Source organism: Pleurodeles waltl, chromosome 2_1 (assembly GCF_031143425.1).
Source record: "Pleurodeles waltl isolate 20211129_DDA chromosome 2_1, aPleWal1.hap1.20221129, whole genome shotgun sequence".
NCBI classification, from domain to species: Eukaryota; Metazoa; Chordata; class Amphibia; order Caudata; family Salamandridae; genus Pleurodeles; species Pleurodeles waltl.
In genome coordinates, this window is record NC_090438.1 from 755,185,489 (window position 1) to 755,206,118 (window position 20,630).

Consider the following 20,630-nt stretch of genomic DNA (forward strand, 5'->3'; position numbering starts at 1 on the left):
ACAATGAATATCACGGGTTAAACACAAGGAATGAATCGCGCGTCTTGCGGATTAGAATGCCACCATGTAAGTGTCATAAAATGGTAGCGCACAATGAATATAATGAATTAAGCACCAAAAATGAATTGCGCGTCTTGACGATTCGAATGCCACCATGTAAATGCCATGAAATGGTAGCGCACAATGAATATCATGAGTTAAGCATAAGAAATGAATCCCGCGTCTTGCTGATTCGAATGCCACCATGTAAATGTCAAGAAATGGTAGCGCACAATGAATATCATGAATTAAGCACCAGAAATTAATTGCGCGTCTTGCCGATTCGAATGCCACCATATAAATGCCATGAAATGGTAGCGCACAATGAATATCATGAGTTAAGCACAAGAAATTAATGGCGCATCTTGCCGATTCGAATGCCACCATGTCAATGTCAAGAAATGGTAGCGCACAATGAATATAAAGGGTTAAACACGAGGGATGAATCGCACGTTTTGCCGATTCGAATGTCACCATGTAACTGCCAAGAAATGGTAGCGCACAATGAATATCGAGGGTTTATCACGAGGAATGAATTGCGCGTCTTGCTGATTCGAATGCCACCATGTAAATGTCAAGAAATGGTTGCGCATAATGAATATCACGGGTTAAACACAAGGAATGAATCGCGCGTCTTGCGGATTAGAATGCCACCATGTAAGTGTCATGAAATGGTAGCGCACAATGAATATCATGAATTAAGCACCAGAAATGAATTGCGCGTCTTGACGATTCGAATGCCACCATGTAAATGTCATGAAATGGTAGTGCACAATGAATATCATGAGTTAAGCACAAGAAATGAATCGCGCGCCTTGCCGTTTCGAATGCCACCATGTAAATGTCAAGAAATGGTAGCGCACAATGAATATCATGAATTAAGCACCAGAAATGAATCGCGCGTCTTGCTGATTCGAATGCCACCATGTAAATGCCATGAAATGGTAGCGCACAATGAATATCATGATTTAAGCACAAGAAATGAATCGCGCGTCTTGCCGATTGGAATGCCACCATGTAAATGTCAGGAAATGGTAGCGCACAATGAATATCATGAATTAAGCACCAGAAATGAATTGCGCGTCTTGCCGATTCGAATGCCACCATTTAAATGCCATGAAATGGTAGCGCACAATGAATATCATGAGTTAAGCACAAGAAATGAATTGCGCGTCTTGCCGATTCGAATGCCACCATGTAAATGTCAAGAAATGGTAGCGCACAATGAATATCAAGGGTTAAACACGAGGGATGAATTGCGCGTCTTGCCGATTCGAATGCCACCATGTAACTGCCAAGAAATGGTAGCGCGCAATGAATATCGAGGGTTATTCAAGAGGGATGAATCGCGCGTCTTGCCGATTCGAATATCAACATGGAAATGCCAAAAAAAAACAGGAGCACATTCACACGTATAAGGCAAAATCTCTCAACATGAAAATTAGGCCCAACAACTCGGATGCCTTCGAAAACGGCATCAGGGCCCAGCCCGACCTCCACCTTACCGCCCTGATCAAGGATCACCAATGTAATGAAGGGCAAAGACCTGGAACACCAATGTAGGCCTCCGGAACAGGAGTTCAGGAAATTGCAGCTGCTCTGCACCAGGACCTCTCAATAGTGAGCACGTGGAGCTGGGCTGGCTCCCTTTTATAGAGTCTGGCCCAGCCCACAAACCACACCCAGTCATGCTGCAGAGAAAGCTTCTAGAAAGCCCTGGAAAGAGACCACACCCTGACATACTCTGAAAGCCTGCAGCAATACATTGTAAATGAACAGTATTTATAAGCACCTTGAATATAAGTCTTCAGGATTAAACTCCTCAATGCAAAAGGTTAAACAACAGCATATCATCATAATGCATGAATTACATTATCTCAGAAGTGCTGGGTTTTTGCAGTCCAGTCGACCGTAGAGGGCGCACTGTCCTGATGTTGACACATCTGTGGAACAACATATGGCATCACTGCAGTAAGGAGGAACTGCTGATTTTTTAAGAATTGCAGCAACATCCCTGTGGTAGGCAGCCATGTCTCTCTCCCTGAGGTAGGCCAGTTTCCGGTGCATGGAGTCCATCTTGTTCTCAAGCACTCTGATGCCAGTTTGGGAGGGCAGTTGTTGTGGCCTCTCCCTCATGGCAGCAGCTATGTCCCTCAGACACTGCTGGAATCCATGCATTGGGAGTGTCTGCCTCATTTGGCAGCAGTCTTTTCAGTGGCCGTAACAATGCATGTGCGCATACCCTCTAGGCTGGCTGCCATACTTTGCATCCCACCCCCACCTCCTTGGCCAGCTCCCGCTGGACTCCTACCACTGTAGTCTCAAAGCGGGTCCCTGGGTCCTCGGATTCCTCAGCTGTGTCGGTGCTGGCAGGTCATACTATTGGGGTGTTGAGTGGGGCCTCTGGGATAGCTGCTACATTAATACTCCTCCTTGCAACTGGAGGTGGTGTCTGGAGGGATATGAGGACTTCTTGGAGGGTCTCTTGGCTGATGGTTGTCAGCTGGTCATCCAGGTCATCGGGGTACTCAGGACAGGCAGATCCGCAGGAGAGCCATCATCCTCTGCAATGAGATGGTGTAAAATCAGTCTTATTTGTGTTGTGGCAGTTGATATGTCATGCTACTTACTTGCTATTGGAGGCTCATTGTCATCTTAGTTCCCAAACAGTGTTCCTGCACGTCATGGTTGCAGCCTATCAGCCCTATTCCCCACTTGCGTGTCACATGAAGGGAAGCCCAGTTGGCACAATTGGCTGTGTCACATTTTCTAGGTGTGATGTATATCCATTTTTGTAGCTTGACACCATCTTGTCGTTGTCAACCCTCCCTATGCATACATTTGCATGGTGAGGCCTTGCAATGGGCGTTGCTGTGCTCATGCCACAGTACCACACACGGCAATTTTCCCCTGTCCCAGTCTTACATGTTTCACATTACACCCAGGCACAGGGGTAGACCCAGGGATGGCCAGCATGGGTATAACATTTCTGCTGTGTACATCACATGTATGTGTCAGTGCCTGATGGTAAATGGGTCTATGGACATAGCCAATTAACAGGAGTTGAACTTAGGTCAGGGCCTGAAGCTAGTTTGATGGTGATTCTACAGGTAGTCATACTGGTCCCTCATTTCAAGTGCGTCAGTCCTATGGGCACCTGATTGCCATTGTCTATTTGACCACCCCCAAGAGCACAGGTGGTAGGGGCAACTATTGCCAATGGGGAATGCCCCATGTGCCAATGGCCTGGAACTGGCAGGTTGCCAGCAGCTTACAGACTGGAAATGCCAGCTGTCCTGTGACACCAAACCAGTATAACGTTCAACACTACCCCCCAGGTCAGTTTCTGCAGTTCCACCAGCCTTTGCAGCATGTCCTGTCATACCCAATGCACCCCAAAACTGGCACTGACTCTATTTGATCCATCAACAATGTTGTAGTAAGTGCCCCACAGAGCAACCATGAGCAGACAGATTTCTACCCACCTTCCCAACGTGTGACTCATACTGCCAACCGCAAAGGGTACACTGCATTGGCAGTCTTACCAACACCGGACTTGCCCATGCACCATCCCCCGCCCGTCAATGTGGAATTATACGCCATTATGTTCACAGTCATACCCTATGTGTTGTATGTGTGTGTTTATTTCCCAATTCATATGTGTCCCACATTGTTGTGTCACAGTAGTTGTGGGCTCAGCCTGTGACTGTTGTGACCTACTGTTTGCTAGCTGTGGTACATATTTTCTGTAGTGTCACATTTCTGTTCAGCATCAAGATGTGTGGTTCAACAATACACCAGTTTAGTTGGTCTGGGTAGTGCCATGTTACCAGTGATACAGGACCAGCCTGCTATTCCCTGTTTAGTTCATTGTTTCCTGCACCCAGGGGGCATCCTGACTGCATGATGGAGTGGTGGCTGCCTTATGTGGATGTGTTGTCAATGTGTGGGGTCCTGCTGCTACCGGCACATGTCTGGGTACTGTTGGGACAGTTGCAATGACTTGTGTGCTGTGAGATGCAGCACACATGTGTTTGGGCAATGAGGCAAGGCAGTTGCAAGGTGTTGCTACAAGGGACACCACCATGACGTTACCCCAGGAATGGTATTGACTGACTACCTAGTGTCTGAAGTCTTGGTTGTGTTGGTCGGGTTGATAAGACTATCTACAAGGGGTGTTGTGATAACACAACCAGAGGCCCAGTGAATATTCGTGTCATGTATCCCATGTGCTGCATATGTACATGTAGGTATTTAGGCCTGGTGATCGACATATGTCCAGGTTGTGTATGTGTTATGGTGCATGGCACTACCAAGTCGTAGGTACATGTGTAGCTTACGTCAGCATGGTGCAACTTGCTTAATGTGCAATGTGTCCCTCTGTGATCCTTTAAAAAGCATTGTGTGAGTCCTATGTGCCTCCCCCTGCTTGCACTTGACGTTTTAGAATTAATTTCCCCCATGCAACTTACCCTGCATTTGTGGTGTTTCCTCGTAGTCTGCGCTGTCCTGCGATTCCTGTGACGCGTTCCTCCGGGATGACAGCTGCAACCATCTTCTCCATCTCATCCAAGTCCTCTTGTGGTGCTGGACTCCCACCTCCAGTTTGCAGTGCTGCCTTCCTGTTCCTTACCATTTTTCCTTTGTCCTTCGATTGCAGTCATGCCAGTGTTTCTTGCACTCTGTTACAGTTCTCCTGACTTCTGCCACACTGTTAATCTTGTCTACTATCTGCTACCAAATTGCCGCTCTCCTTCCAATTGGCAATTTTGAGGTGACTAAGAGTTGATGATGCTCCTTCACCTCTCTCACCAGTATATCATGCTCCTCCGCACTGAAACAACACTTTCTCTTTTTCTTCTTCCTCCCCTGGGTCTTGTCTGTGTCCTCCTGGATGGTTCCTGGTTGATTGGGGTCTCTCCTGGCTCCATTTTGCATCTACGTTACACTGTTTTCTCAGTTAGCATCTGTATGTGGCGCTATTGAAGGCAAAAATGGTGCATTTTCGTTTTGTTACATGTTTATGTGTCGTAAAACGGGTTAGAGTCATTTTTTCTGCGTTAACGTAATTTTGCCTTACGACAAGGCGCAATGGTTAATGTCGAGAAAAATGATTCTATACTATTTTTAGCAACATAGTATAAATATGACACCTGGGTGGTGTTAAATAATGGTGCTAGTCAGCGCTAAACTTTTTGAAGCAAAACTACGTTAGTGCAGTTTTGTGTTGAAAAGTATAAATCAGGACCTTAGTGCTTTAGCTACGATGGGCAATCACTATCGATAACTTGTGACCATGATCTTGGTGAATGTTCACATTTGAGTGGTGTAATTCAAATAAGAGATGCAGAACTCATGCAGTACAGGTGTGTATAATTCAAGATATATTTAACTGCACATTTCATGTTTATCAACCTGTCTCTCTCGGTCAGTACTGCACAACCCAGGCAGTGGAGCCTTAAAATATGTTTTTATTCTCCTTTTTATGAGGATCACCACTGACTAAGAGCTGGATGAGTGCCCCAGTTTTTAACAGCTCTTCTACAAACGACTGTTTTCACAGGGTTCGCATTTTTGAGTGGTGATAAGTTTACCGCACCTGGTAATTTACACTTAAAATCCCACAGCAGGGATACTTTGGCAGTTCAAAGCTGCTGAACATTTTCAGGGTGAAATATTCCTTGTACATAAAGGAACATGTACTTTTTGTTGCGAAAAGCACCGAAATTGGCATTTGATGATATTTTGTATATATTTGTTATACTTATTTTGGAAAATCTCAAGATTGGTCCTATATATTGCATCCGGTAAATTCCAAGCCCTTGTGTGTTGTATTTTACTGGTTCTGTTAAATTATATAGCATCACTGGCTGAGGGCACCCAGCTCTAAATGATTATACAGTTTGTAGAAGCCATACTTGGCTGCTGCTTTCTAGCCATAGTTGTGTACCATTGGTGTAAACCTGCATTGTGAATTCAAAGGCCGTTATAGTCTTCATTAAACTTTATTTGTTCAGGGACTTTAAAATGTAGTTCTCTAGCTGAAGAGCCATATGAGGATTTTTTTTAATGTTTTCGGTATCCTGAATTTTGATACGAGTCATTATATATATTTATAGAGCAGGTCGACCCTCTTCCAATCCCCATGCATTTTTGCCCCATTGTGTGTTGGTCACAGTTGAGTCCACAGGACTTATTACAGGGATGAACAGATTGTTTTATTGAGGTGGCGGTACAGGAACCAATCCACCTTAAAGTATGTTCTTGTAGTGTTTTGGCAGAAAAAAAGAAGCTGGATATTCATTTGTGATTTTATACTGTATGTCCAAAAAGTTAAAGGTTAAACTGTTCTCTGCGTTTAAGATACATGGGTCCTTATCTGGCTGTAACGGTTAAACTGCAAATAGTACCAGTTAACCATTCAGACTTTTTTAGGGTCGGGCGGGCAAGCGCTCTGGCCTGTTGTGATTTCTCTGTGGGTTTTTAACCACACCCACTACTGCTATTCATTCTTTGTTGTGCTTGTCTTAAATGCTTCATTTTTATTGGTGCATTTTGTGAAATGTCCCTCCTTTGTGTGCTGAGTTCGCTCCCAGGCGATTCCACTAAGTGAACATTTTTCTAGGCCATCACACTACGTCACACTTCCTCCTGTTACAGCATGTGATGGCCCCTCCTACGATTTTGCTTTACCTTTCATCCCAGCCGCAATTCTTTCTAAACATTCATGCAGAGAGCCAATAACTCTCGCGCTCACTGCGGCCGTGGTGCTTTGAATTGACTTGCTTAACTCAACTGTTTTGCTTTTCATTTTCAATTTATGTGGAAAGAAAAGTCCAGTTAGGAATTTACAACGTTAATCCCTCTAACTCGAGCAAACGCGAGACCCATTGCATTGCAAATGCTTATTTCCTCTTGCTACTTGTGCTGCATTCTGCAGTACACCTAGAAAAAAATAAAATCCTTAAGGGATTGTTTTTGTGTAGGAAGGTTTCCCTTCCTGCACAAAAACAATCCTGTGTGCAATGCAGGCACCACCATGATGCAAGGGGGCTTGCGTTAATGCTAGGCAGCACAGACAGCCAGTGCAAGAAGGGGACAGGAATGCACCATAAAATGTTAAATATGGCTATTTCTGCCCTCTCCCTGTCACTCATTCCAGCTCATTTGGGTGTCATGCTGCGCTCCGTGATGTTTTGATAAAGCTGCACAAGTGTCAAAATGGGGACAAATATGAATTGTATCCATCTTAGTACTTGCGCCGCTGTAGAGCTGCTTTACAGAGTTGCGCCAGCACCTGATTGACAGTAAGCTGACTGATACCAGGAAGCTTGCTGAGGAGGCGGACCTCTGGGCTAGCACCAGAGTGTCCAAAAAGGTATCTGGAGGGGACACCCACAAAGGTGGTCAGGGTTCCTACCAGAAGAAAGAGAGGAGAGAAAAACTTAAAAATAAGGAGTTCTGAAAAGGCCCCCTAAATAATTCCCAAGGGAACAGTGATAACCAGTCCCAGTCTGATTCCAAGGGGAAAGGATTCCTTGACCATAAGACAGGGAGTTATGTACCCAATGTGCAGAGTGCTTCAAGTATGGTCACTCTAAGGGTGACTCCAAGTGTCCCAAGAGGGCACAGCCCCCCACAAGAGGGCAGACACTTGGGTTGGCTAGTGTAGCACTCTGGGAGGAGGTAGTCCCAGTTAGTTTTGGGGAACAGATAGAGGTGACCCTAGTGTCCCTGGGGGATGCAGAGATGGTGCCAAAAGCCCACATGCCTTCCAATACTTCCAAGTATAGGCAGTGGGTCACCATCAATGGGTAACGGGTGGAGGCTCTGCGTGACACAGGAGCCAGCATGACTACTGTCAGGGGTCAGCTGGTGTCAGCAGAGCAGGTCCTCCCGAACACATTCCACCAAGTCATAGTCGCTGACAATCATGAGAGCCACCTACCGGTAGCTCTGGTTCCCTTTGAGTGTGGGGGGGTCTCTGGTACTCTAAAAGTAGCTGTGAGTCCTGCCATGCTTGTATATTGTCTGTTAGGCAATGACCTTGAGCACACTACCTGGAAGGAGGTAGAGCTAAGGTCTCACTTGCAAATGTTGAAAGTGCCTGAGTGGGTCTGCATGACTACAAGGTCCATGACTGCCCGTGAAGAGAGTCAAGGGAGTCTGGAGCCTGGACGAATGGCCCAGACAGCTGCCAAGGAGAGGGGCAAGGGGCATGGGAAACCAGTCCCAGAAGTTCATCGCATTGGTTGACAGGGCCCCTGAGGAGGAGGCCCCTGAGTCCACCAGGGAGGACATTAAGCCCTAGGTGACTTACCTGAGTTTGCTGGCTGGCTAGTTGAGGATGGGCCAACCAGTGAAGAATTCTGCAAGATGCAGAAAGAGTGCCACACTCTTGAGGTTTTGAGGCAACAGGCCTCAGCTCAAGCAGCAGGTGAAGCCTCTGGCGATCACCTAATATATTGGGAGAATGATCTCCTTTACAGTGAGCCTAAGGTACCGGAGGCTGTGGCAGCACGTGTGCTGGTGGTCCCCCAGTGTTACCGGGGCCTTCCTACTGGGCCTGCCTCACGACATTCCCCTGGCAGAAAATTTAGGGCAAGACAAGACCTTTGCCAGGCTTGTCATCAACTTTTTTTGGCCCGTATGCTGACAGCCTCAGATGCATTCTGTAGGTCCTGTCCCACCTGCCAGGCCAGTGGGAAGACAGGGAAAAGGCTCAAGGCCCCCCTGATACCACTCCTTGTCGTTGGCACCCCATTTGAAAGGGTGGGCATCGACATAATTGGTCCATTGGACCCCTAAACAGCCCAAGGCAACAGGTTTATCCTGGTTCTGGTAGACCATGCCACCCGCTACCCAGAAGCAATCCCTCTGAGGTCGGTGACTGCACCGTTGGTGACTAGAACTCTAATGGGGATCTTTACCCATGTGGGTTTCCCAAAGGAGATTGTGTCTGACAGAGGCACAAACGACATGTCTGCATACATGAAGTCCATGTGGGATGAGTGTGGGGTGACCTACACCTTCACCACACCCTATCATCCTCAATCCAACGGTCCTGTGGAGAGATTTAACAAGACCTTGAAAGGCATGATCACAGGCCTCCCTGAGGCCATGAGGAGTAAGTGGGACGTGCTCTTGCCATGCCTTCACTTTGCTTAAAGAAAGGTACTCCAGAAGGGTAAAGGGTTCAGTCCCTTGTAACATCTCTATGGGTACTCTGACAGGGGACCCTTAAGCATTGTGAAAGAGGGGTGCGAGAAAGCTCTCAAGGCACCCCCGAAGGATGGGGTCAGCGAAATGCTGGCCCTCAGCAACCAGATACAACTCTTCTGGAAAAAGGCCAAAGGCAACCTCAAAGCCTGTCAAGAGGCGATGAAACGCTAGAACGACCAGAAGCCCACCCTGGTTGAGTTTCAGCCTGGAGACAAAGTTAGGGTAATTGAGCCAGAAGAGCCTAGAGCTCTCCAGGACCACTGGACTGGACCATTTGAGATCAAGGCACGTAAGGGGGAGGCCACTTACTTAGTGGTTCTCCCGCCCCTGGAAACTCCCTAAGAGTGCTCCATGTGAACTGACTGAAGCCATTTTGAGAGGACTAAGGTCAACATGCTTCTGGCGACAGATGAGGGTGTGGAGGGGGAGAATGAACCTCTCCCCGACCTCCTCTCTGCCATTGAAGGTGATGGGTCAGTGGGGGGGTCAATCTCTCTCTCTCTGACTCCTTGACACTGGACCAGTGAGGGGACTGCTACCGGTTACTGGAGCAGTATTCCTCCCTGTTTTCCCGCGCCCCTGGACTCACACACTTGTGTATCCATGATATTGACACGGGAGACAGTCCCCCTGTAAAGAACAAAATTTACAGGTTGTCAGACAGGGTGATGGCCAGCATCACGGAGGAAGTTGCCATGATGCTGGCTCTTGGGGTGATTGAGAAGTCCAGCAGTCTCTGGTCCAGTCTTGTGGTGCTGGTACTCAAAGCTGCCGCACCCGGTGCTAAGCCAGACCTTATGTTCTGCATGGACTACCGGGATCTCAATTCTGTCACAAAGACAGACGTTCACCCCATCCCTGAGCTGATGAGCTCATAGACAGTCTAGGCTCTGCCAAATTCCTCAGTACTTTTGATCTCACATCAGGGTACTGGCAGATCGCCTTCTCTGAGATGGCCAAAGAGAGATACGCTTTTTCCACTCCTGAGGGACATTACCAGTTCAGAGTAATGCCCTTTGGATTGAAAAATGCACCCTCCAACAGTTGGTTAACAGCGTACTAGCTGATAAGGATGCATTCTGCGCTGTCTACCTAGACGACATTGCCATCTACAGTTCCAGTGGGGAGGAACACCTACTCCACTTCCAAGAGGTGCTCCAGGCCCTGCAACAGGCAGGCCTGACAATCAAGGCCAGTAAGTGCCTGACTGGGCAGGGTCCCGTGATGTACTTGGGACACCTAGTAGGTAGTGGTGGCAAGGTGCAGCCCCTCCAGGCTGAGACTGAGACATTCACGGTCTGACAATCACCTAAATCCTAAACAGAAGTGAGAGCCTTTTTAGGCCTCATTGGGTACTACCGAAGATTGGTTAAGGGTTATGGCTCCATAGTGACCAGCTTAAAAGAGCTAATATCCAAAAAGCAACCTAGGTTGGTGAATTGGACAGAGGCTTGCCAGAAAGCCTTTGACTCTCTAAAGGAAGCCATGTGCACGCCACCTGTGCTCAGGCCCCTAACTACTCCAAGGAGTTCATCGTGCAGACAGACACTTTAGAGCAGGGAATAGGGACGGTGCTAGCACAGCTAAATGAGGAGAGCCTAGACCAATGAGTAGCCTTTATTAGCAGAAGGCTATTACCATGGGAACAGAGGCAGAGTGCCATTGAAAGAGAAGTATTTGCTGTGGTCTGGGCACTGAAGAAGCTGAGACTATACCTGTTTGGGACTCACTTCCGGGTTCAGACAGACCACAGACCCCTCAAATGGCTCATGCAGATGAGAGGTGAAAATCCTAAACTCTTGAGGTGGTCCATTTCCCTATAGGGGATGGGCTTTACTGTGGAGCATCGCCCAGGGACTGACCACGCCAATGCTAATGGTCTCTCCAGATTCTTCTGTCTTAGTGATGAGAGCTTCAAAAGGAGTTGGGTAGCTCTCCCTACTTTCAGCTGGGGGAGGACACATGTTAGACCTGCCTTAGGGTGGTCAACTCAAAACCTTTGGCCTGCCTCCCTCCCTTTTTCGGACCTGTTTTGATGGTTTTAGGGCTCTGTGCACTTTAACACTGCTGTCCAGTGCTAAAGTGCATGTGCCCTCTCCACAAAAACATGGTCACCTTGGTCCCAACCCAATTAGCATGTTTAATTTACTTGTATGTCCCTAGTAAAGTGACCTGGGGGTGCCCAGGGCTTTTACATTAAATGCTACTACTGGGCCTGCATTACTGATTGTGCCACCCACCCACATAAGTAGCCCCTTAACCATGTCTCAGGCCTGCTATTGCAGGACCTGTGTGTGCAGTTTCACTGCCACGTCGACTTGGCATTTAAAAATACTTGCCAATCCCTAAACTCCCCTTTTTCCACATATAAGTCACCCCTAAGATTGGCTCTAGGTAACCCCTAGGGCAGGGTGCTATGTAGGTAAAAGGCAGGACATGTGCATGTGTGTTTGATATGTTCTGGTAGTGGAAAACTCCTAAATTCATTTTCCACTACTGTGAGGCCTGCTCCTTTCATAGGATAGCATTAGGACTACCCTCATATACTGTTTGAGTGGTAGATTCTGATCAGAAAGGGGTAACCAAGTCATATTTAGTATGGCCAAAATGGTAATAGAAAATCCTGCTTATTGGTGAAGCTGGATTTTATATTACTATTTTAGAAATGCCACTTTTAGAAAGTGGGGATTTTCTCTGCACTTAAAATCCATCTGTGCCTTACATCCTGTCTCCAATCAATGACTGGGCTGGGCTGGTTGACAGCTTCCTTGTGCATTTCACCCACACAACCACAAACACAGGACACTCTGTCACACCTGCACTCATCTGCATACTGAATGGGTCTTCCTGGGCTGAAAGGGTGGAGGGCCTGACACTTACATATCAAAGGCTAGTGGCCTGCCCTCACACAATGGACTGCCAAACCCGCTACTGGGACCCTGGCAGACCGACCTGTACTGAAAGGGGAACTTGTGCACTTCAAAACCACTCTTTGAAGTCTCCGCCCACTTCAAAGGCATTTTTAGGTATATAAACTGGGTCCCTGACCCCACCAACTCAGACACTTCTGGGCCTGCAACCTGTCAAGAGGAAGTGCCTGGCAGCCCAAAGGACTCATCTGGACTGCTTTGCTGAGGAGGACTTCTGCCCTGCTGCTGTCCTGCTCCCCTGCTGCCCTGCTGCCCTCTGACTGTGCTGAGAGTGCTCTCCAACGGCTTGGATTGAGCTTGCCTCCTGTTTTCTGAAGTCTCAGGACCAAAAAGACTTAGGTGGTCATTTTGAACCTGGCGGTAAAGCCCACACCGCCGGTGGTCGCAGTAACTACTGCCAACAGGCTGGTGGTCCAGACCGACACATAATGAAGCAAATGAGAAACAGCCAGTGGCCCATCCACTCACCACCATTTTGGGAGCACCGCCGACAATGGCGGATGCCATTTTCAGGCCGGCGGAAAGGCCCTACATGGCCACCACAATATGAACCACCACAACACCATCAGTTCCGGGGTGGGAACTACCGCCACACAAAGCCTGGCAGAAACAACCCCTATAAAGGGAAACACTCACCAGAGGCCTACAGAACACGCTAATACCGACCAGGAGTGAGAGTTGGAAATAATGCCAAGGCTTCTCCTTGCCATATTTCTCCAGGACCATGACTACAACGGTAAGTACCGCAGCCTAGCACACATGGAAGGAAGGGGCACAATTACACACCCACATACCCCATCTATAATGCAATGCACTCCCACCCCCTCCCACCGCCCCAAGCCATACAAACTATACCAAAATGTACTTACCAGACACATGCAAACATATGTCAGAAACAATGCACACACCTGTGTACACCACTCCCCCACAGTGAAACTCTGCACACAGGGATAATATTGCACTAACAGGTCTGCTGGGCACTATAATTTAGTGTATAGAAACAAAATATCTGTCCAAACAAGGCCATAGGCCAGTCCAAATTGAAGTCCCGGAAGGACAAATATAGGCCACACTTGACTTCTACAATGGAAAAATCCTCCACTGAGAAAGGGGCATCAATGGGACATCCAGGTACCTCAGGGATCAGGGGTAAGAGGTGGTGATGACTCAGGTTTGGAAGGGGGGGTCTTGGGCATAGGTTCTGGAGGTGGATAGGGTTTAGGCTTGCCCTTGGAAGGAGGAGGAGTGGGCTTGGACCGGGAGATGGCAGAGGGACCTGGGGCAACATCGGGCTTCTGACTCCCTGGGGAAGGGGCACAGGAATGGGAAGGGTGGACTGGGAGGACTTTGAAGAGGAAGGAGTAGACTTGGTGAGGCCAAGGGAACAATTAGGAATAAGACAGGATGGGCCAGTGGGTTCAAACAGGTCAACATGGGAGAGGAAAATCTTTCTAGGTGTAGCAGGAGGGGTTTTGGAGACAGGTTTGGGAGTGGAGTTAGAGGGAGAGGTGGTACGAGGTGTAGGTGTGCTGGACGTGGATCCAGGTGCCTGTTTAGTATGCTTATGTGTGGTGGATGTATGTGGAGTGGATGACTGTGAGCGTTTGTGTGTTTTGGAAGGAGTGTGGGTGAAGACAGTGTGGGAGGTGGATGTTGGTGTGTCTGGTTTGGTATGTTGGCTGTGTGCCGCATGTGCTGGGACGTGTGGTGCTTGTGTTTCTCTGTGTGCTTCATGTGTGTTGATTTGGGCACATGGCTGTCTGTATGTATGTGTGCTCGGGATGGGTGAAGGGAGTGGAGTTCTGGAAGGGGTAGAGGTGGTGGGAGAGGGGACGGAAAGACCAGGGACACTGGCTGCCATCAAAGAGGAGGCCAGAGCCTGAAAAGATCTTTGTAGGCCAGACATAGCACAGTGAATGCCTTCCAGGAATGCACTGCATTGCTGTATCTGGGATGCCAGCCCCTGGATGTCATTCACGATGGTTCTCTGCCCTACAGAGATGGTTCTCTGGAGGTCAATAGCCTCTTCAGTGATTGCAGCAGGGCTGACTGGAGCAGGAGAAGAGGTGCCTGGAGCAAAGGAGACACCCACCCTCCTGGGTGAGCGGGCACGGGCAACTCTGTGGGGAGCTACTGGGAGGGCAGTGATGGTATGGGGGTGGTGGAAGATGGCAAAGAAAGGGTGGGCCCAGTAGGGTCCGCCACCACCAGGGAGCTGCCAACGGAGGAAGTGTCAGAGTCACTACCTTCAGTGGTAGTTGCCTCCCCCGTGGTACTCCACTCACACTCCAACCCACTTATCCCCTTGGCGTCGATGGATTCTGCCTCCTGGGTCCCGTGGGCTGCAGCATCCCCACTCGCTAGTACCTCAGCTCCCTCGCCAGATGACGCTAAAGCACACAAGGACACAAGAGCATGGGGGGACCAAAGAAGAAAGAAGTATGTCAATTCCAGGAAAAATATCCATGTTGGAGAACATAAACTCCCACCCATCTCAGGTACCAACCCTCAGCAGACACAATATATGTTAGGAATGTGCCCCTGACTGGTAGGCATGATCCCACAGTACACTACATAACCATCCTGGCCCTCTATTTTGCTACACTTTGCAATGGGAAACAATAAGAGATGATGCCAAGACAACAAATCTGCAAATCCATGAGGCCACATTAAACCAATAGCCCAAACAGGGGACCCCTCACAGGCCTACATTCCCAGCCATATCTACCTAAGGACACTATCCCACGGACGTAGAGGGGGCAGGACTGCAGGGACTCACCTGTCTATGTGCCTGGCACTACAATGCATGCACCTCATAGCACCTAACTACACTCATCATAGTAGCATCACAACAGTGTTGGTACTCACCCCCTTGTGGCTGCTGCGCTGCCTTCAAGCGCCCATATAGGATGGGCCACCGCCAGTATGCGGGTCATTTTGGGGGCTCAGGGTCCCCCAGGACCTGCACTTCCTTGGCGAAGGCTTGCCACAATCCTTTCTTCAAATGGACGCTGACCTGAATGGGACACACAGAGTAAAGAAACAGATGTCAGTGTGGGTACCCATACACAAATGCCATGCCAGTCCAAACTGACATAGTCCATGGAAACATACATATAGCCAATAGCCAAGCCCAAAACTGCCAGACACACAACGGGTAAGCATTCACACAGCCAACAAAAACGCCTACAAGCATCCGCCACATTCACACACATTCAAGGAGGACAAATACTGTTCCTCTGGTCGCCCAAATAGCTTTGCATACAGGGGTAGGACCTTCATCCACCAACTTTTCCAGCTCCTCTGTGACGAAAGCCGGGCCCGTTCCCCTGTAGCACATGCCATTTTAAGGACTAGAGTCAGTACACAGCAGTACACGCAATGGTGTTCTTCCCTATTAGAGGTGCAGGAGTCAAGTGGCAAGGTCATGGCAGAATGGCAGTATATACCGCGGCGGTGTGCACCGTCACCTCCGGCGGTGATCATGATTGGCCCTGCTTCCACAATGTTATCTAATGATCAGGTGCACGGTGGTGAACATCGCCTACCGCCATGACGACCAACGCCAGCAGAATGAGGTCACTTCCTACACTACCTGTAGGGCAGGGGGCTGCCATTTTGCATCCACCCACGCCTTCATAGTCTGCCCGGGGTCCAAGTCCATGGCTCCATTCCATCTCCCCTTTGTCGAGTACTGTCATGATGACTGGTCCTCCTCATGGAATCATGTTGGGAATTGTGCCTACACTGTGATGCATTAAAACATACACACCTCACCACACATTGCCCTGACAGGATTAAAACGTTCTTTGTGTCTGTGTAAGGGACAATTGTGTTGTATGTACAACATGAATAGTGGGACATTGTTATGGAAGTGTATGTTCCAACTCAATGTGTCTCTCTTCCTCCCCGTAGGTACAGACCCATGTGGCGAGGGAGGGGCCCATCTGTTTACAGACCCCTGGTAGATCTGGCCAGCATGGAGGAACGTCACATCATCACTTACTGCCTGAATCGAGCCACAATCCTGGAACTCTGTGCACAAATGGAGCCTGTTCTGATGCCAGCGAATAGGAATCCCCATGCCATACCTACAACTGTGCAGGTACTATCTGTGCTACATTTTTTAGCCACAGGCCCATTCCAAGTGACAGTGGGCATGGAAGCCGGTTTTTCTCAGCCAATGTTCAGCCACATCCTGTCCAAAGTTTTTAATGCATTTGTGCAACACCTGCAAAGTTATGTCCAGTTCCCCCAAAGAGCTGATCTCACCACCATCAAATCAGGATTCTATGCTTTTGCAAATATCCCCCATGTGATAAGTGCCATTAATGGTACCCACATAGCCCTCATACCCCCAAGAGTAAATGAACAGGTGTCAATGCAAGGTTCCCAGGATTTGTCCATGATTCCTATGTTTTGAGAAACAACGGTGTGCCACACATGATGGGACAACTACAGGAGGACAGAGCTTGGCTCATAGGTGAGTGTGTATGACACTGTACTAATGACATACCTGACAGGCAGGCTGCATGCAAGTAGTAAGTGTGTGTATTAACCCTCTTTCACCCACTTTTCCAGGGGATTCTGGCTACCCAAACATGCAATGGCTCCTGACACCTGTGAGAAATCCCAGGACAGATGCTGAACTCCATTATAATGAAGCACATGGTCGCAGTAGGAGGGTGATAGAGTGGACCATAGGACTCCTGAAGGCAAGATTGTGTTGCCTGCAACTCCCTGGAGGATCCCTGTGCGATGGCCCTGACAAGGTGTGTCAGATAGTGGTGGCCTGCTGCATGCTACACAACTTGATCGTGAGGAAAGCTATCCCACTTCTGGAATAGGAGGATGCTGTCCAACCTCCCCTGCCTCCTCAGAGGATGGATGTGAGTGATGAATTAGAAGAGGGGGGAAGACATCAACTCCAGAACCCTGCTAATCCGGCTATATTTATAGTGACTCTGAGGTACATTTTCCTAATCTGCAAATGGGCTTCCTGCATTGTTTCTGGGAGACCTATGTACTAAGTACTGTGGTGCACCCTTACCAGTGATGTTGCAACGGAATGAAGAAACATATGTGTGTTACAGCAATGGAACGTACAATGTGACATACTTCAAACACGACAGTCTGTCAGACCCCCTCCTGCAATTAAAGCAGCATTATGATGGAAACTGGCAAATACATACTGTAAGGAAATGCCTCCTTGGCATGGTTACCCCTGACTTTTTGCCTTTTGCTGATGCCAAGTTATGATTAAAAGTGTGCTGGGACCCTGCTAACCAGGCCCCAGCACCAGTGTTCTTTCCCTAAACTGTACCTTTGCTTCCACAATTGGTACACCCCTGGCACTCAGATAAGTCCCTTGTAAATGGTTCCCCTGGTACCAAGGTCCCTGATAACAGGAAAGGTCTCTAAGGGCTGCAGCATGTCTTATGCCACCCTGGGGACCCCTCACTCAGCACATGCACACTGCCTCACAGCTTGTGTGTGGTGGGGGGGAGAAAATGACTAAGTCGACATGGCACTCCCCTCAGAGTGCCATGCTCACCTCACACTGCCTGTGGCATAGGTAAGTCACCCCTCTAGCAGGCCTTACAGCCCTAAGGCAGGGTGCACTATACCACAGGTGAGGGCATATGTGCATGAGCACTATGCCCCTACAGTGTCTAAGCAAAACCTTAGACATTGTAAGTGCAGGGTAGCCATAAGAGTATATGGTCTGGGAGTTTGTCAAACACGAACTCCACAGTTCCATAATGGCTACACTGAAATCTGGGAAGTTTGGAATCAAACTTCCCAGCACAATAAATTCACACTGATGCCAGTGTGGAATTTATTGTAAAGTCCACCCAGAGGGCATCTTAGAGATGACCCCTGAATAACAATCTGACTTCCAGTGTTAGGCTGACCAGTTTCTGCCAGCCTGCCACAACCAGGCGAGTTTCTGGCCACATGGGGAGAGTGCCTTTGTCACTCTGTGGCCAGGAACAAAGCCTGTACTGGGTGGAGGTGCTTCACACCTCCCCGTGTAGGAACTGTAACACCTGGCGGAGAGCCTCAATGGCTCACCCCCTTTGTGACAGCGCCACAAGGCATCCCAGCTAATGGAGATGCCCGCCCCTCCGGCCACTGCCCCCACTTTTGGCTGCAAGGCTGGAGGAGATAATTAGAAAAACAAGGAGGAGTGACCCACCAGTCAGGACAGCCCCCAAGGTGCCCTGAGCTGAGGTGACCCCTGCCTTTAGAAATCCTCCATCTTAGTTTTAAAGGATTCCCCCAATAGGATTAGGGATGTGCCCCCTTCCCCACAGGGAGGAAGAGGCACAAAGAGGGTGTAGCCACCCTCCAGGACAGTACCCATTGGCTACTGCCCTCCCAGAACTAAACACACCCCTAAATTTAGTATTTAGGGGCACCCAAGAACCCAGGAAATCAGATTCCTGCAACCTGAAACAAGAAGAAAGACTGCTGGCTGAATTACAAGCCTTGCAGAGACGACGGAAGACAACAACTGCTTTGGCCCCAGCCCTACCGGCCTGTCTCCTGACTCGAAAACCTGCAACCAGCGACACATCCAACAGGGACCAGCGACCTCTGAAGCCTCAGAGGACTGCCCTGAATCCCAGGACCAAGAAACTCCTGTGAGCAGCGGCTCTGCTCAACAACCAGCAACAAACTTGCAACTTTTCTACAACTTCAAAGACCTCACTCTTCCCGCCGGGAGCGTGAGACTTCACACTCTGCACCCGACGCCCCTGGCTCGAGATCCAGAGAAACAACACCACAGGGAGGACTCCCCGGCGACTGCGACCCCATGAGTAGCCCGAGACGATCCCCCTGAACCCCCACAGCGATGCCTGCAGAGAGAATCCAGAGGCTCCGCCTGACCGCGACTGCCTGTAACAAGGGACCCGATGCCTGGACCAAGCACTGCACCTGCAACCCCCAGTACCAGAAGGAACCGAACTTCAGTGCAGGAGTGACCCCCAGGCAACCCTCTGCCTAGCCCAGGTGGTGGCTGGCCCGAGAAGCCCCCCTGTGCCCTGCCTGCAACACTAGAGTGACCCCCAGGTCCCTCCATTGAAACCAATACAAAACCAGACACCTGCTTTGGACACTGCACACGGCCGCCCCTGTGCCGCTGAGGGTGTGTTTTGTGTGCCTACTTGTGTCCCTCCCAGTGCTCTACAAAACCCCCCTGGTCTGCCCCCAGAGGACGAGGGTACTTACCTGCTGGCGGACCGGAACCAGAGCACCCCTCTTCTCATAGGCGTCTGTGTGTTTTGGGCACCTCTTTGACCTCTGCACCTGACCGGCCCTAAGCTGCTGGTGTGGTAACTTTGGGGTTGCCTTGAACCCCCAACGGTGGGATGCCTATGCCCAGGAACTGAGACTTGTAAGTGTCTTACTTACCTCACAATCTAACCAATACTTACCTCCCCCAGGAACTATTGATTTTTGCACTATCTACTTTTAAAATAGCTTATTACCATTTTAACAAAAACTGTATATGCTATTGCTCTAATTCAAAGTTCCCAACTTACCTGTGTGGAGTACCTTGCATTTTATGTATTTACTTCAAATCTTGAACTTGTGGTTCTAAAAAGAAATTAAGAAAATATATTTTTCTATATAAAAACTATTGGCCTGGAGTTAAGTCTTTGAGTGTATGTTCCTCATTTATTGCCTGTGTGTGTACAACAAATGCTTAACACTACCCTCTTGTAAGCCTACTGCCCGACCACACTACCACAAAATAGAGCATTAGAATTATCTAATTTTGCCACTATCTTACTTCTAAGGGGAACCCTTGGACTCTGTGCACACTATCTCTCACTTTGAGATAGTATATACAGAGCCAACTTCCTACACATACACATTAACATTTGCTTGCTGACATTAAATGAGGCCAGATTTCATGTGTGTACAAGTGTATATATTTGAAGATAAAACATACATGAGTAATGGGACAGTGGAAGGGAGTGGGCCCCTGTTGAACAATATCCTCAGGTACATTTCCACAGCTGTTGGTAGCACAGGGGCAAAGTCCATGGGGCCATTGGAAGATGGTGAAATGGCAGTGGAATGTCAACAAGGTAGCTCTATGGCACACAAGGGATACAGTTCAGGGCAGAGTCATTTTCTGGTGGTAGGCTTGGTCTTGGCTGGTGTTTCACTGGGATGTCTGGGTCTGAGGCCACGTTTGTGAGGGGGTACCTGGGCTGCAGGGGAAGGGATGCTGGTGTCCTGAGTCCTCTGGCAGTGTCACCACTCCAATAGCTGCTGCAGATCCTGAAGGCAGGGCAGTGTCCCAGCTAGTGGATGGGGCCTGCAGGTGGGTGGAGGACTCAGGCTGGATATTGTTCTGGTGCTGCAGCACCCCTGCAATGGAGGCCATTGTGGCATTTAGCTGTTTCGATTGCTCCATGACCT